This window comes from Hyperolius riggenbachi, chromosome 2 (genome assembly GCF_040937935.1).
Source record: "Hyperolius riggenbachi isolate aHypRig1 chromosome 2, aHypRig1.pri, whole genome shotgun sequence".
NCBI lineage: Eukaryota > Metazoa > Chordata > Amphibia > Anura > Hyperoliidae > Hyperolius > Hyperolius riggenbachi.
Window position 1 is genome coordinate 308,411,704 of NC_090647.1, and position 17,573 is coordinate 308,429,276.

General features: G+C 45.0%; 1 long non-coding RNA gene across 1 annotated transcript; it reads right to left on the bottom strand.

The window, feature by feature from the left end:
- Positions 1 to 4,249: 4,249 nt before the first annotated feature.
- LOC137544375 (uncharacterized) lies at positions 4,250 to 13,340 on the bottom strand. Its single transcript, XR_011025845.1, has 2 exons — positions 13,245 to 13,340; positions 4,250 to 4,561 (listed from the first exon to the last, which is right to left on the bottom strand). It is a non-coding gene; the product is annotated as an uncharacterized lncRNA (long non-coding RNA).
- Positions 13,341 to 17,573: the final 4,233 nt, after the last annotated feature.

Genomic DNA, 17,573 nt, shown 5'->3' on the forward strand with positions numbered 1-17,573 from the left:
CATGCGTCAGCAAGCGTTGCTGAAGCTGATCTGCCTTGGGGATAAGCAGCACACAGGGGAGGAAATTTGGAGGGGAATAAAGGAACAGACGGATTTGTGGCTGGCACCGCTGGACCTGAAACCGGGCATGAAGCTAGACACCTGGCACGAACTGGCAATGTACGCAATAGAGGTGCTGGCTTGCCCGGCAGCCAGCGTTATGTCGGAACGCTGTTTCAGTGCTGCCGGAGGCATCATCACAGATCGGCGTATCCGCCTCTCCACAGAAAATGCAGACCGTCTGACTCAAATTAAAATGAATCAATCCTGGATTGGAAACGACTACGCAACACTCCTGGACCCCAACCAAGTAACATGACCGATGAACATCTGGGATGGTTTAGCGTTTCCGGTCCCTGTTTATTGAACCTCTCATCTGTATTACATTTATGACTGCATGGCGGCAAAAAGCATTGCTGCTATATCCGCACGCTTTTTGTCCTCATGCAAGGCCTGGGTTGTTGTGTCTCACAAAGCGTGGCCTTCTCCTCCTGCGCCTCCTCCTGTTCCATCACGTGTGCTGCTGCTGCTGCTGCTGCTGGGTTACCGTTGCCGGTCCCTGTTTATGGAACCTCTTATCTTTATTACATTTATGACTACATGGCGGTACAAAGCATGCTATCCGCACGCTTTTTGTCCTCATGCAAGGCCTGGGTTGTTGTGTCTCACAAAGCGTGGCCTTCTCCTCCTGCGCCTCCTCCTGTTCCATCACGTGTGCTGCTGCTGCTGCTGCTGCTGCTGGGTTACCGTTGCCGGTCCCTGTTTATGGAACCTCTTATCTTTATTACATTTATGACTACATGGCGGTACAAAGCATGCTATCCGCACGCTTTTTGTCCTCATGCAAGGCCTGGGTTGTTGTGTCTCACAAAGCGTGGCCTTCTCCTCCTGCGCCTCCTCCTGTTCCATCACGTGTGCTGCTGCTGCTGCTGCTGCTGGGTTAGCGTTGCCGCGTGGTCCCTGTTTATTGAACCTCTTATCTTTATTACATTTATGACTACATGGCGGTACAAAGCATGCTATCCGCACGCTTTTTGTCCTCATGCAAGGCCTGGGTTGTTGTGTCTCACAAAGCGTGGCCTTCTCCTCCTGCGCCTCCTCCTGTTCCATCACGTGTGCTGCTGCTGGGTTAGCGTTGCCGCGTGGTCCCTGTTTATTGAACCACTTATCTTTATTACATTTATGACTGCATGGTGGTACAAAGCATGCTATCCGCACGCTTCTTGTCCTCATGCAAGGCCTGGGTTGTTGTGTCTCAAAGCGTGGCCTTCTCCTCCTGCGCCACCCTCCTCCTGTTCCATCACGTGTGCTGCTGCTGGGTTAGCATTACCGGTCCCTTTTCCTGGAACCTCTTATATGTATTACATTTATGACTGCATGCCGACAAAAAGCATGTTACCTGTGCAAAGAAAACAGACATTTCCCGCATTTAAAAGACAGTTTTCCCTTTGAAACTTTAAAATCGATTTTCTCAAAAACTATAAGCTCTTTTTGCTAATTTTTTTTTTCCTCTTGTACCCACTCCCAAGGTGCACATACCCTGTAAATTTGGGGTATGTAGCATGTAAGGAGGCTTTACAAACCACAAAAGTTCGGGTCCCCATTGACTTCCATTATGTTCGGAGTTCGGGTCGAACACCCGAACATCGCGGCCATGTTCGGCCTGTTCGGCCCGAACCCGAACATCTAGATGTTCGCCCAACACTACTCCCAACTACCACTGTTCAGCACCAAACAAGCGGACAGGGTCAAGAGGAGTTTACTGCCTTGCGACAGTCACGTTGCATTTCACATGACTCCAATACTTCCTCTATTTGAAGAGCAACACATTTTATAAGGTAAATAGTATTCAAGCACTTTTCCTATGAGGTTAAAAGTGAGTTTAAAGGAACTGATTATCCGGGTTTGAGGACAGTGCTGTTTGAGTGCATAATGCCTAAACATTGTCACGTACATCAAATAGTACAGATCCTCATTGTTTGTAAATAGGAAGCTTTATTTTATTGTTATATAACTATACTTTTGCGTAAGTAGAGAGCATTATTTCATTGTTATGCCAGTATACTTTTCTATTCATTATGCCTTCCTACTTTGGGAGCTCATAGATAGACACAAAGCCATGCATTGAGGGATGCATATTAAATATAGTGAAGTGACAACATATTGACATGCCCCTATGTCTGCTCACTGCCATGACCATAACAAAGGCACAACTGCATTCAATATTTGAAGAAAAATAGCAATGTGATAAAAGCGACCTATAGTATAAAATGTATTTTCATGCAGTGGTACGAGAGGTGTACCTACAGTACTCAAAGTTTGACGTATCCATCTTTGCTGCATGTAGTCTCTTATCCTTGAATAAACTATAAAATAAGATTCTTAAAGGACCATGATGCAAGCCTTTTTTTGAATTCTGACATAAGCTTGGTAGCCTTAATTAGTGTAACCATAAATAAACATCACTTACAAGACCACAGCAGCACAAAACAAAACTGTGAGGCAACTAAAACATAAATGCTTCAATTATGGAAGATCTTAAGATTTAAATAGGTCACAGCTAAACATTGCAGAACAGCTGCCTCTCCTGAATATCTTAAATCACAGATTTGCAGGGCCTGGGGGGACTGTTGGATACAAGAGAACAGTTTGATTGTAGAAGAAAACTCGCTGTGTACTAAGAACACGCTGCCATTATTTTGATGTTTTTTCAGTAGCTTTCATTCAATAAGAGACTTAATTCACAGTACACTAAACACTGACTGTCAAACAAAGGTAAGCAGAAGCACATTGAAGAAGTTAATTTGTCCCAAACTGATACAGTTACATTATGTTAATTAAAGAGGTTGTTTCAAATTGTCTCCTTTACCTCCTTCTTTCAACTCCATGTAGACTCAGTAAAGTCTCAGGGTGGTACTGGATACAAGAAAGTCCTATTGGATCTAGTAGGCCAAACTGACAGATGGATATCAGGTGTTTTTAGACTCCTTGATCCTGGTCTGCTTATACTAACAGGCACAGATTTTTAGAACTGTGGGAAATACTTGAGAAGATGATGCCTTTCCTTTGCTTTGAAAAATGAGTAAATCCTCCTTCCCCACATACAGAGTTTCTTTACTATATCTCTATAGCAGAAATAATATTCCTTGTCTATTACTAATCTGTCTTCTATCCAAAAATATTTGCCCATTGTAGTGCATAAAAATGGTTGCATAATGTTTGATTAAATTAAATTAATCCACAGAGACTAGATATGTTCATGCTCATGGATAGAGTTTTTTACTACAGTATTGAAAACCTGCCTAGATTTGATCTAATATGGGATAGCTGGAAATCTTACAGACATTTGTGATATGGCTCTGTCCTGTATATGCTGCTGGTCAAATCATAACTCCTGCCCCGCTCCCCCCCCCCCCTTTTTTCCAGTCACATTTCACTGGCTCTGATGTGTACTCATAGTGCAGGACCCATGTTGTCTTATTTCTACTATTGTAGTATCTGTTTTGCTCTAGCTTGTCTTTTTATGTTCTTTTTTTATGTTGTTCTTTCTGCACACGTTGGTTACAGATACATAAGTGACTTTTAAAGACTTGATACCTGTGATGTCCCCCTGGAATCTCAGTAGGGTGGTTTAAAGTCCCCCATGTTTCAGGTGGAGCACCTCCCTTATGTTACCACCTGTGTCTACCTGATGGTTATTTGCTATTGCTCAGCATATGTTTTATACTTGACTCGCTGTTCTCTACTCAGCGATAAATGTTTGTACCTGTTATTTTATGCTGTTTAATAAAGCACTTTTAATACAAAAAAAAAAGTTAATCCATTGTTTATCTTTTGATTGTCTGTGCTTTGGTAGCGTATGTTTACTGCAATTGCAGCATCTGATCAGAGTCTGGCATGGAACCTAACCTCTTCCGGAGGCAGCTAATTGAAATCTACAGTGTGTTTGGAGCCCCTTATCTCTGCCGGGGCATAGATTTCCATCTCCAAACTCTGTGCGGTCTCTTGATTGCTTATGCACAGAGCATTAATGGGCAAAGTAACATGAATGAGAAGGCGTGGGACCGTGCATGCAAAGTTGGTGATCTTTTTGATGGGGACAGCATGCCAAAGGTGGAACTGGGAGGAAACCAGGGGACCTGATAGACTGCAGAAGAAGCAACAAATAAGGAACTGTAGCGAAAACAACAATAATATTAATAACAATTAATTAAAAAAATCACAAGTTTTATTTATTAATCATTTGTAAAGTTATTAATATTTTTACAAATAATTATTTTCTAATTATTGTAAAATATTTGCTTAAAGTGGAATACAACCCAGTATTTCTTCTTTGCTCTAAAAGATTATATACAGCATGTAATATACTAACACAATGTGTTTTTTTTAGTAAAACAGCATTTAAAGAGTTACATCACAGGACAGACTTTTTCTTCTGCAGGGGCTGCCGCATCCGAACTGGTGATTAGCTTATCTTCTGTAAACATTCTTTACTTGAGACAATTAAGTAAATATTCTCTGGCTGTGCAGAGAAGTATGCTAATGAGTGGAGTGAAAAACAGGTCAGAAATCACTGATGGCTGCATTTAAAACAGAATTACAACAGTTATGAATAAAATGCACCAACAGCTTTCAAAGTAAATAAACTGAACTTTGGGAAGTTATAATTAATACATGAATTAGGATACTTGTGCACAAAAGCAAATATGATAACTGTATGGGTTATAAAAAGTAGGAAAACACATTTTTGTTGAATATTTTGTCAGTGTGATGAAACGCGGAAAAGCCGCTGTCTCTCAAGGCGAGGCGGCTGTTTCCGCGTCCAGCATTGCGTCACAACGCGGAAAAAACGCCGCATGCCGCTTAGGCAGAGCGGCGGAATCCGCATTGGAGGCGGCTCCCGCACTCAGTTCACTGGATACATTGCAAGACAGTACTGGTGTGGCTGGGACTGATAGTCCACCAAGATTCAGACTTACACGCGCGCGAGCACAGAGGCAGAGTTTAAATAGCTGTTAGAAGGGAGTCGGCTGACCAGCTGGGTCAGCTGACAAATTCCACTGCTCCCATTGGACCAGCAATTAGGGAGGTCCTGGAAAGGTCCTAGAGTATATATACTGCTGGTTGTTCACTTGCTCTTTGTCTGGCGTGCGATCACACACGTGGGAGCACCCAGATCCGTAGTCAGATCCGCAAGTGTGCCGGGACCAGCTGGAGCTGTAATCCTACACTTAGCTAGATTCTGTTGATAGCTAAAGTACTAGTTTGATTGTGATTATCTGTTATGACTTTTGCCTGCCTTGACTACCCTTCTGAACTCTGATCTTGTACCTCGTTATTTCTGATACTCCGTTGCCGAACCCCGGCTCGCTCCTAGACTCTGTTTCTGCCTCCTGATTTTGTACCCCGATATATCTGATACCCCGTTGCCGAACCCTGCCTGTACTTTGACTCTGCCTTTGTCTGCTGATCTTGTACTTTATCTGTCTGTGTGTTTACGACCTGGCTTGTCCGACCTCGAGAACCGACCTTACCGTTAGAGGCGGTTCCTCGCTCTGTTAGCGATCCTTCCTCCTGAGGGTCACTTTCAGATATACCTTCCTACTGTCAGTCTGACTCCTCCCGTCTTGGAGAGCTCAGGTCTGCGGAAGGAATCTGTGCAGTACTCCTTGCTGCATTGAGGCCTTGTCCTCTAAGTGTTACAGTTACACCAAACACTACACTCTACTCAGGTGAACAGAGGTTAGTTTGTATATCGGATTATCGGTGAGACTGCAGATCACTTATAATCTGGTATATATCTGTATTTCCGGTGATACTGCAGATCATCGGTAATCAGATACTCTCTGCGCCCACCGATCGTTACAGAACGCCAGACCAAATACAAAATGGACGCAAACACTGATTGTCTGGGTGTACTTGCCACTTCGGTGGACAACATCAATCAAGTACTGGGCACCCACATGACTCTTATTGATGCCCTATCAGGGTCTGTACAAATCCTCCAGACATCAGTGGATCATGTGCGATCCTCTCCTAGCTCTGACATACGTATGCCTGTACCTGAAAGCTTTTCCGGCCACAGATCTGACTTCCGGAATTTTAGGAGTAGAGTATTGTCCTATTTTGAGTTGAGACCCCAATCTTCGGGTACTGAGACCCAGAGGGTCACGTTTATAAAGACTTTGTTGTCCGGCGACTCCCAGTCTTGGGCATATAGCCTGCCCGCCGGAGACAAAGCTCTTACCTCTGTAGAGGAATTCTTTAATGCTATGGCAGTAATTTACGACGATTCGGACCTTGCTTCGACTTCTGAGCGGAAGCTCAAGCTTTTGCGTCAAGGCGAAGGTCCGGTCGAAGATTACGCGGCCGAGTTTAGGAGGTGGTCAGTTACGGCCAGGTGGGACACTTATGCCCTATTAGATCGTTTCTTGTCAGGGCTGTCCGATGAGGTCTCTGATTTGATGTTAAGCCAGCCCGAGCCTAGAACAGTCGATGAGGCCATCTCAGCGGCCATCCGAATCGACCGCAGGCTGCGCTACCAAAAACAGACCAGGGGTAGTTCCCGTGTCAGAGGGGTATCTTACACTACGGTCCCAGTGACTCCACCTCCTACTATTGCACCTTCTCCCGTCTTGCCTCCATCCGAGCCAATACAGATTGCTCGGTCAAAATTGACCCAGGTAGAGCGAAGACGGAGAATGACCGAACAGCTGTGTCTGTACTGTGCTGAAGGGGGGCATATGGTACAAAACTGCCCTAACAAGCCGGGAAGATGCTACCGTTTAGGAGTGGTAGGGGGTAGCACCCTAGGTGCCCGGCTCATACCCTTAAACGAAAAACGTTTGCTCCTTCCCTGTATGATTACATGGGGGGACAAATCTGAAGCCACAGAAGCCTTTGTTGATTCAGGCTCCGCGGCTAACTTTATGAGTTCAGAGTTTGCAGAAAAGTTGGGCATTCCGCTCACCTCAGTAAAACCACCTATCCAGGTTACTGCTGTGGACGACTCCCTGCTGCAAAGGGACCGTCCGCTGTCTCAGACACCAGAGGTGGAAGTCACTATTGGGGTTCTGCATAATGAAAGTCTAAGTTTCTTTGTATTACACATGACCACCTCCACAATTGTTTTAGGAATGCCCTGGCTGCAACTCCATTCGCCACAGATTAATTGGGCTACAGGACAATTAACTAGTTGGTCAGACTTCTGTTCCCAACAGTGTCTAGGGAAGGTGACTTTAGGTCAGACCAAGTTGCATGTGGAGGGGGTTCCCGAGCAATACTCCGAGTTCTCGGATGTATTCTGTCCCAAAGCTGCTGACAAGTTACCTCCTCATCGCCCTTTCGATTGCCCCATCGATCTCCGTGTCGGTTGTATGCCCCCTAGGGGTCACTTGTATAATTTGTCTGGACCAGAGAAAATAGCGATGCAGGAGTACATTCGTGACAATTTAGCCAAAGGGTTCATTCGCCCCTCCCGGTCGCCTGCAGGGGCCGGTTTCTTTTTTGTTAAGAAAAAAGACGGAGGGCTGCGACCATGCATCGACTACCGTGGCCTGAATAAAATCACGGTGAAGAATCGTTATCCGTTACCATTGATAGACGATTTATTTACGCAAGTCACGAACGCTAAGATCTTTTCAAAATTAGATCTGAGGGGTGCATACAACCTGGTCCGCATTAGAAAGGGTGATGAATGGAAGACGGCCTTCAACACTCCCGACGGGCATTACGAGTACTTAGTGATGCCCTTCGGGTTGTGCAATGCGCCAGCCGTCTTTCAAGAATTAATCAACGAGGTATTCAGGGAGGTGTTGGGTAGATTTGTACTAGTATACCTTGACGATATACTAATCTATTCCAACAACCTCCCCGAGCACAGGGTCCACGTTAAATTTGTGTTGGACAAATTGAGGCAAAATATGCTGTATGCCAAGGTGGAGAAATGTATTTTCGAGGTGACCACTGTCACATTTTTAGGGTATGTGATCTCCACCTCAGGCCTGTCAATGGATCCTGCCAAGGTCACAGCTGTCCTGGAATGGCCACAGCCAGTGGGGTTGAAGCCCCTGCAAAGATTTTTAGGTTTTGCGAATTACTATAGGAGGTTCATAAAGGGATACTCCACGATAATTGCCCCTCTTACCAGTCTCACAAAAAAGGGGGCAGATACCAACCACTGGTCTCCTGAGGCTGTGGCAGCTTTTTCTCACTTGAAAAAATTGTTTTGCTCTGCACCCATATTGAGACACGTAGACACCTCTTACCCATTCATTGTGGAGGTTGATGCCTCAGAAGTTGGAGTAGGGGCTGTGCTGTCTCAACGCTCTGGGCTGCAGGGGAGGTTGCACCCGTGTGCCTATTTCTCTCGGAGGTTTTCACCGGCAGAGAAAAACTACGACATAGGCAACCGGGAACTTCTGGCCATTAAATTGGCATTTGAAGAATGGCGCCACTGGTTAGAAGGGGCAGAACACACGATCACGGTGTATACTGATCACAAGAATCTGGAATACATCGAGGGGGCTAAGAGACTAAGTCCCCGACAGGCCCGTTGGTCGTTATTTTTTACGAGGTTCAGATTTATTATCACATACACTCCAGGCAGCAAAAACATCAAGGCAGATGCCCTGTCCAGATGTTTCGAATTAGAGACAGCACAGCCCCCCGCTCCTGAGTCCATCATCCCGCAGAGGCTGGTGTTAGCAGCCACAGAGACCTGGGAGGATTGGACAAAGGTTTTGGGTCCCTTTCAGCAGGATGTCCCTGAGGGGAAACCGGAGGGGGTCTTGTTTATCCCACTGTTTTTTCGTCTACAGGTCTTACAAATGTTTCACGCCCATAAGAGTGCTGGTCACCCTGGTGCTGCCAGAACGCAGGATCTGATTGCCAGGTGTGCTTGGTGGCCTTCTATGGCAACAGACTGCAGGGAATATGTCAGGGAATGTGCGGTATGTGCCAAAAGTAAACCCTCCCGGCAGGTACCTGTCGGTACCTTACAGCCTTTGCCCGCCCCGAGTGAACCATGGACCCACTTGTCCATGGATTTTGTGGGTGAGCTCCCCAGGTCTGAAGGCATGTCGGTCATTTGGGTGGTAGTCGACCGCTTCAGCAAAATGGCCCATTTCGTGCCTTTGAAAGGACTCCCCTCGGCCCAAGAATTGGCTGACCTATTCATCGTCCACATTTTCCGGCTGCACGGCATTCCGGAGAACATTGTGTCCGATCGGGGAGTCCAATTTATCTCTAAGTTCTGGAGGGCATTCTGCCACCAAATGGGCATGAAGCTGTCTTTCTCGTCAGGCTACCACCCACAGACGAATGGGCAGACTGAACGAATTAATCAGTCTTTAGAACAGTTTTTAAGATGTTACGTTGCGGAGGCACAGAATGACTGGGTGAAGTTTCTGGCTTTTGCAGAATTTGCGCAGAATAATTTAAAGAGTTCTTCTTCTGGTTTTTCCCCGTTCCAGATTGTGACAGGGAGGTCGCCCAAGTTCTCCCCTTTGCCAGTTGCCTCTTCTCCATTCCCAGCGCTGGAGGATTGGCAGAGGTCACTCAGGGACAATTGGGGAATTGTTAGAGATAATTTGCAGAAAGCGTTCCAAAGTCAAAAGGGTCAAGCGGACAAGAGACGTTCCATGGAATGGAAGTTTCAGCCAGGGGATTTAGTCTGGGTGTCCACACGTCACTTGACCCTGAAGCAGCCTTCTGCCAAACTAGGCCCCAGGTTTGTGGGTCCGTTTTCTGTGACCAAAAAGATCAACAACGTCACTTATACCGTTGATCTCCCCGCCAGCATGCGTGGGGTGAGATCATTTCACGTATCCCTGCTCAAACCAGCAGTCCATGTGGGCCCTACTCCTCCTCCTCCTGTCCTGGTGAATAGTCATCCTGAGTTCGAAGTAGAGAAAATTTTGGACTCTCGCATTGTCCAGAACTCGGTACAGTATCTGGTACACTGGAAGGGATATGGCATTGAGGAGAGACAGTGGGTACCGGGGACTCGCATGCATGCGGATGAGTTGAGGAAAGAGTTTCATGCCTTACACCCCGAGAAGCCTGGTAGGAGTTGTCCGGAGTCCACTCCTCGGGGGGGGGGGGTACTGTGATGAAACGCGGAAAAGCCGCTGTCTCTCAAGGCGAGGCGGCTGTTTCCGCGTCCAGCATTGCGTCACAACGCGGAAAAAACGCCGCATGCCGCTTAGGCAGAGCGGCGGAATCCGCATTGGAGGCGGCTCCCGCACTCAGTTCACTGGATACATTGCAAGACAGTACTGGTGTGGCTGGGACTGATAGTCCACCAAGATTCAGACTTACACGCGCGCGAGCACAGAGGCAGAGTTTAAATAGCTGTTAGAAGGGAGTCGGCTGACCAGCTGGGTCAGCTGACAAATTCCACTGCTCCCATTGGACCAGCAATTAGGGAGGTCCTGGAAAGGTCCTAGAGTATATATACTGCTGGTTGTTCACTTGCTCTTTGTCTGGCGTGCGATCACACACGTGGGAGCACCCAGATCCGTAGTCAGATCCGCAAGTGTGCCGGGACCAGCTGGAGCTGTAATCCTACACTTAGCTAGATTCTGTTGATAGCTAAAGTACTAGTTTGATTGTGATTATCTGTTATGACTTTTGCCTGCCTTGACTACCCTTCTGAACTCTGATCTTGTACCTCGTTATTTCTGATACTCCGTTGCCGAACCCCGGCTCGCTCCTAGACTCTGTTTCTGCCTCCTGATTTTGTACCCCGATATATCTGATACCCCGTTGCCGAACCCTGCCTGTACTTTGACTCTGCCTTTGTCTGCTGATCTTGTACTTTATCTGTCTGTGTGTTTACGACCTGGCTTGTCCGACCTCGAGAACCGACCTTACCGTTAGAGGCGGTTCCTCGCTCTGTTAGCGATCCTTCCTCCTGAGGGTCACTTTCAGATATACCTTCCTACTGTCAGTCTGACTCCTCCCGTCTTGGAGAGCTCAGGTCTGCGGAAGGAATCTGTGCAGTACTCCTTGCTGCATTGAGGCCTTGTCCTCTAAGTGTTACAGTTACACCAAACACTACACTCTACTCAGGTGAACAGAGGTTAGTTTGTATATCGGATTATCGGTGAGACTGCAGATCACTTATAATCTGGTATATATCTGTATTTCCGGTGATACTGCAGATCATCGGTAATCAGATACTCTCTGCGCCCACCGATCGTTACAGTCAGAGTTTTAAACCGCTTTAATCTGATTTACATACTGAAATGTATCCCAAGTAGTGATATCCTTAGTTCTGTCAGGTGCAGCAAAATGTTTGGTTACTGAGACTTACACAGCCAATGCAAACAACGCTTGGTCTCCCTGAATGCTTAAGATGGGGGGGGGGAGGATTCCACATAGCTAATCAGCCTAGGCTAAACATCAGTAGGAGGGCAGGGCTACATTAAAATAACAATACAGTATATAGATATGGGAAGTGTTTCTGATGTTGAAAGTTTTTTTTAAAGGAAACATCAGGCTTTTTAACCTGGACCAGATCTACTAACCTTGGTCTTCCCTCCAGCCCCTGGCAGCCTATGTGTCCCTCACCTCAGCTCCACTTCCTGCCGGTGTCCTGGAGTACCGTCTGTAGTGCCAGCAACCTAGCAAGGTCGGTCATTTCTGCGCCTGAAAGAGCTCATGGTCTCACTCCCGCTGCAGGAACTTCTACACTTGAAACTTCTGCACCTGTGCAGAACGCTCCCAGCCACGGGATTGTGACCACGTGCTTGAGCAGGTGTAGAAGCAGCCGACTTCACCAGGTTGTCGTCTGCTAGGGAGGGAACCCTGGGACAACGGCTGGGAGCAGAGCTGCGGTGAGGGACACATAGGCTGCCAGGAGCTAAAGCAAGCCCCAGGTAAGTAGATTTGGTCTAGGTAAAAAGCCTGATATTTCCTTTAAAACCAGGAAAATAACCATAAAAGTGGGTATCCTGAATAATTTACTGCATTGTGCTATATGTTCCTACAGTGCTTCTTTAACTTTTTACAGCACCACAAAATATGTTAGCTCTTTATAAATCAATAATAATACAAATTTTTTCCTGGCCTCAGGTTTCATTGAGGTTGCATTCATAGTTGGACTTTCCGCATTGCAATGCTAATCCGGTGGGCCGTTCACAGTGCGACGTTAAAGTCGCATTAAAAAAAATGTTGCGTTGTGGTAACTCACTTCTTTCAGTGCTTTACCTCTTAACGCATACAGATTGAGACTTTAATGTCGCATTAAAGCGGAATATAACCCTGCATTTCAACTTTGCTCTAAAACATTATTTACAGTATATTATATGCAACCAGCATTTTTTTTTTTACTAGACCAGCATTGGAAGGGTTACATAGAGCTTTAAAGTTCCTAGAGATTTCTGCAGACGCATCCGAAGCTGCCATAGATACATTTTGTTTACATAAATGTATCTAAGTGTTTAATGTGACTCACTGTCTCTGACTGAGAAGGAGCTGGAGGACAGCCAAAGAGTGTGTAACATTTCTCAATAGATACATTTAACTAAATAGAATGTAACAATCTGAACTTCTGCATATCTCTCCACTGAACTTTAAACCTCTGTGTTTAACCCTTCCAATGCTGGTCTAGTAAAAAAAAATTGCTTTTTGCATATAATATGCTGTAAATAATGTTTTAGAGCAAAGTTGAAATGCAGGGTTATATTCCACTTTAAAATGCAATGTCCCACTGTGAATACAGTCTTAAGGAACCCAAACACTTTAAAGCAAAACATTGCTAGGGTCCCAGAAGATCCATGAGCACCATGTTAGGACTGAGCTGCGGCATTTAGTGTAACCTAGGCTTCATTCACAGTGGTGCATTGTGGAGCGGCGTAACTGCCACTTTGTAATACAGATTGCCGCACTGCAATGCACTACCTTCAGTGACAATCACAGTGTGGCACGTATTTTACAACTCAGAAATATCATAAAAAGGCAGCATTTCACAATAATGGGCAGAGAATCCCCCTCTTCTGTGTTGACCTGGGTGCTGTGCTCGACTGGCCTAGTGGTGATGCTATGTTGGCTGGCCTGGCAGTGATGTTTGCTGGTTTGACTGGCTGTGATGCTGGCTGGTCATGATATTGGCTGCACTAAATGGTTTAAAGAGGCACCCTGGTGGTATATAAAAGCGTTTAAAAGCAGTTTAAAAACGAGAAAGGTTTGAGGTTGCTTACCTCAAGGACGACAAATCTTTGTAGGGACAAAAGATTTTATTGGTAGCACAGGCAACGCGTTTCATGGGTCTGAGCCCGCTTCCTCAGGCCAATAGCAGTGCCTATATTAGTAAACATGAGACTCCTAAGTATACTAGTATTAAAGATATACATACATTTACAGCATCAGATTGTAATCAGCGATAGCATTGTATCCAGTGTTTCATTTCATATATATTATTACAGATGAAATATTATAAATAAATAATGTACATATTATATTAGGAGTATTTACCCTTATCTTACGGAGCTGCTGGCGTTTATCAGCCAGAGGTATATAGATAATCAAAACAGGATTTTTCAAACATATGGAAAATTATGAAACATTGTTTAAAAAAGGTGGTGGTGGGGGGGGGGGGGAAACTTCAGTTTTCCACCTTAATGTACTAATATAATAAAAACTTCCTTTAATTTAATAACTATATATATGCACACAATTTTCTGCCCATATTACTATGGACAATTTGGATTAAAAGAGATTGCCAGAAAGGTGTGCTGTCATGATGAACAGATAAATAAATGAAAACATATAATTAGACCTAAAAAGACTTGGCCAGCTACTGGGATAAAATGACATTTCCTAGAGAGTGCTGGGCTCAAATAGGCTGCGCTTCTCTATGTATTAAAAAGTAAGCTGGTCACTGGTGGCTAAAAACAAATAGTGCATATGTACACATAAGTTAGCAGCAGGGGGAGCGCTGGCATAGCAGAAGTGCATGAAGAGCAAACATATAATGTAAGCATTTACTTACCAGGCCAATTGAAATAGCAAGCTAAGGGAGCCTTTAGCGGGGGGGGGGGGGGGGGATTCCACTCTGGCTTATATAGATGTAGCAAATGTGCTGAACAGCTGCTGAATTGCAGGCTCGTAGTGGACTGGAAGGGGCGTGGCCTCAACACTGTGATGTCCTCGCTTATGCCATTCCTACAGGAAGTTCTGGCGGCGCCATTTTGGATAAGGGCGCCCCATTGATTCATAGTATACTTTACCAGTAGTCCCATTCAATGAATGGGATTCAATGTGAATGTGTTAATGGCATATTTTTTCCACTAGATGGCGCCGAAGGATAAGAAATTGCATTCTTATGCACAGTAAACTAACTTTTAAATTAGAAGCTATGTATAGTTTGTAAAATGCAGTTTTTTGTTTCCTGTGTCTTTTCTCCAGAAGGTGTCCTGACACCAATCATCCACTAATGATATTGGCTGGTTAGCTGTGATGTTGGCTGATGGTAATCATGGCTGGCTGGCTGGCTGGCTGTGATGCTGGATGGCTGGCTGTGATGCTAGATAGCCGTGATGTTAACTGGCTGGCCATGATAGTGACTGGCAGTAATTCTGGCTGGTAATAATGCTGGCTGGCTGGCCATTATTCTAGCTGGCCATGATGGTGGCTGGCCGTGATTCTGGCTGGCTGTGATGCTGTCTTGTTGGCCATGATACTGGCTGACGGTGATGCTGGCTGGCTGTCGGTAAAGCTGGCTGAGTGGTTGTGATGCTGGCTGGGTGTTGGTGATGCTGACTGGCTGGCCGTGATGTTCAATGGCTGGCTGTGATGCTTGCTGACTGGCCGTAATGTTGCTGGATGGCCATAATGTTGGCCAGATGCTTGCTGTCTGGCTGGCCATGCTATTGGCTGGTGGTAATGCTGGCTGGATGTCGGTGATGCAGGCTGAGTGGTTGTGATGCTGATTGGCTGGCTGTGATGTTCGATGGCTGACTATGATGCTTTCTGGCTGACTGTAATGTTGGCTGGGTGGTGGTGATGCCAGCAGGCTGGCGATGATGTTGACTGGCTGGCCATGATACTGATCGGCTGGCCATGATGCTGGCTGGCCACTATGCCGAGACTACCACACCTCTTAGCATGCCTCTGTAAAGAAACCAAAGCTCCCAGCATGTCATCATAGAGGCATGACAGCTCCCAGCACACCCCCATAGAGGCACCACATTTTTATGGGGACAAAATACATATATCCAGGCACATCACATCTAGTTAGGACATTAAATAACTTAAGGAAAGGGAGGTGCTGAAGGGGTTGTGGCTAGAAAACAGCAAAAATCTATTAACCCTTCGCACTCTCGCATGCAAATGTTCAAACAAATGCATTCACAGATTTACTCATCCAGGCACAACTGTTATCCCTACAGCTAAGTTAAAAACCGGGGTCTTAGTTCACAGAAGAATGCATTCTTATGCTTAGTCACCTATACTTCGCAGAAGTACCCAGGTAAACATAGGTGTCCTAACTCTAGCCCTGTAACATGCATAGTGCAGACATGCAAACACATTCATTGCATCAAACCTCACAGCTTCAATGCGACCTCATTCCATGTTTGTAGCTCAAAAGAGAGGAAACATAAAGGACATAGCATAATACTGTTTCAAACGTATTATTCCTTCCCACACCACCCAGTGCTGCAAGCAATACTCTCGTGTATATCCACCCACAGGGTCTCACAGGTCCTCACCGTTTAACGTGGCTGCCAGGTCACAGACAGCTTTATAAGCCTTATAGTGTCACTGGGCACACAGGTGTTCTCCCTCATCAACAAGTGACACCCAGATATCCCAACACCATCACTCATGGACTCTAACCTGCTCAAAACGCCATCCAGATTATAAGACAGCATTAGCGTTTTCCAGAGTGTCAAACAACGTTTCATCCGCAGATGGATCCCCAGCACATCCTTTGCTCTTATTGCCTAATGAACTGAAGAGCCTCACATAGCGTAAAAAAGTACTTTAATTTTAAAATGCTAAAATCAGTGCACTCACATGGTCTAAATAGATTCAAGCATAAAACAATATCCTCCACGTCAGCTCTGCACGTCTGTAGCTCCGCGGAGGGATGAGGGAGAACACCTGTGTGCCCGGTGACACTATAAGGCTTATAAAGCTGTCTGTGACCTGGCAGCCACGTTAAACGGTGAGGACCTGTGAGACCCTGTGGGTGGATATACACGAGAGTATTGCTTGCAGCACTGGGTGGTGTGGGAAGGAATAATACGTTTGAAACAGTATTATGCTATGTACTTTATGTTTCCTCTCTTTTTGAGCTACAAACATGGAATGAGGTCGCATTGAAGCTGTGAGCGCAGTATCTGGGGGTAATATCTGGACTACATCTTATGCTTGGTGACTGATGCTGCGATCCAGAGGACTTGTTTGTTAAGTAAAAGGACTTTAATCATTTTATTCAGGACTATTATTTAGTGAGCGCACTGATACATTGTTTTTTGGAAATTGCATCAAACCTATCAATGGATTAGGAGCACACATCCTGACGTCCTCTCCTGGGACAGATAGTGCATCTTACCAATCGCACAAGGGAGCTAACGTAATGTATCCATGTGCACCATGCGATTTGCGATTTTCACATTTTTATGGGGGTGTGCTGGAGTCCCTCTATTGCGACATGATGGGAGCCTTTACAATCTGGATCCAAAGCCTTACAATTTTAACTCCCACTGTTTATTATAAGCTTAAATTGAAAAAGTCCAACTAAACAAAGTTCATAGAATGGCATCCGTGAATGAAGGTCATTGTATCTCGCTTGTACCATATGGCATGTATCACTATTAGTCCACTAAATCTTCAGCTACCTGCAATAATATTATATTTTGTACCCTTTTAAATATCTGGTCTAAGATCTACTGTGCAAGGTGGTAAAACAGATAAGTTCTTAATGTCAGATAGATATTGAATGTACACCTGTAGGTCAGCTTAACAGATACAAATCATTTTAAGTTCAAAATAAGACATCTTAGTTTTTCAAACCGCAACCATGGGCAGGGCGACAATTGGTTTAGGTCCTTACACAACTGTAGTAGTTTATTATTAAGTACATTCTCTAGTACGATTTGTAATCTTTAGACATAAGAGCGGGGGACTTTAGAAACACATAAGACGAAGCCACAAGACTTTCAAATATTCTGAATATAAGGAATGAAGGAAGGGAATCAAGAATTCATTGCACATATGTTTCATTTGTTTTTTTACCAGACTGTGAATATTTAAATATCTGCTCCAAAGGGCATATGGCATAATGATAAGAGGACAATGACAAAAACACATTGAACAGCCAAATTAAATTACCTAAAGGTAACCTATCACATAATGAATCCCCCTAGGATATTCCCTCAATAATGCACTTTTTTGTAGTTTAATCTAACTCTTGGAAATGTGTTTCTAATTCAGTGCTTAATTATGTTAGTGTGCAAAGAAACATGTCCACTTCAACAAGCTTCTCTTAAAAAGGAAATTAGCAAGCTTAAATAAAAAATTCT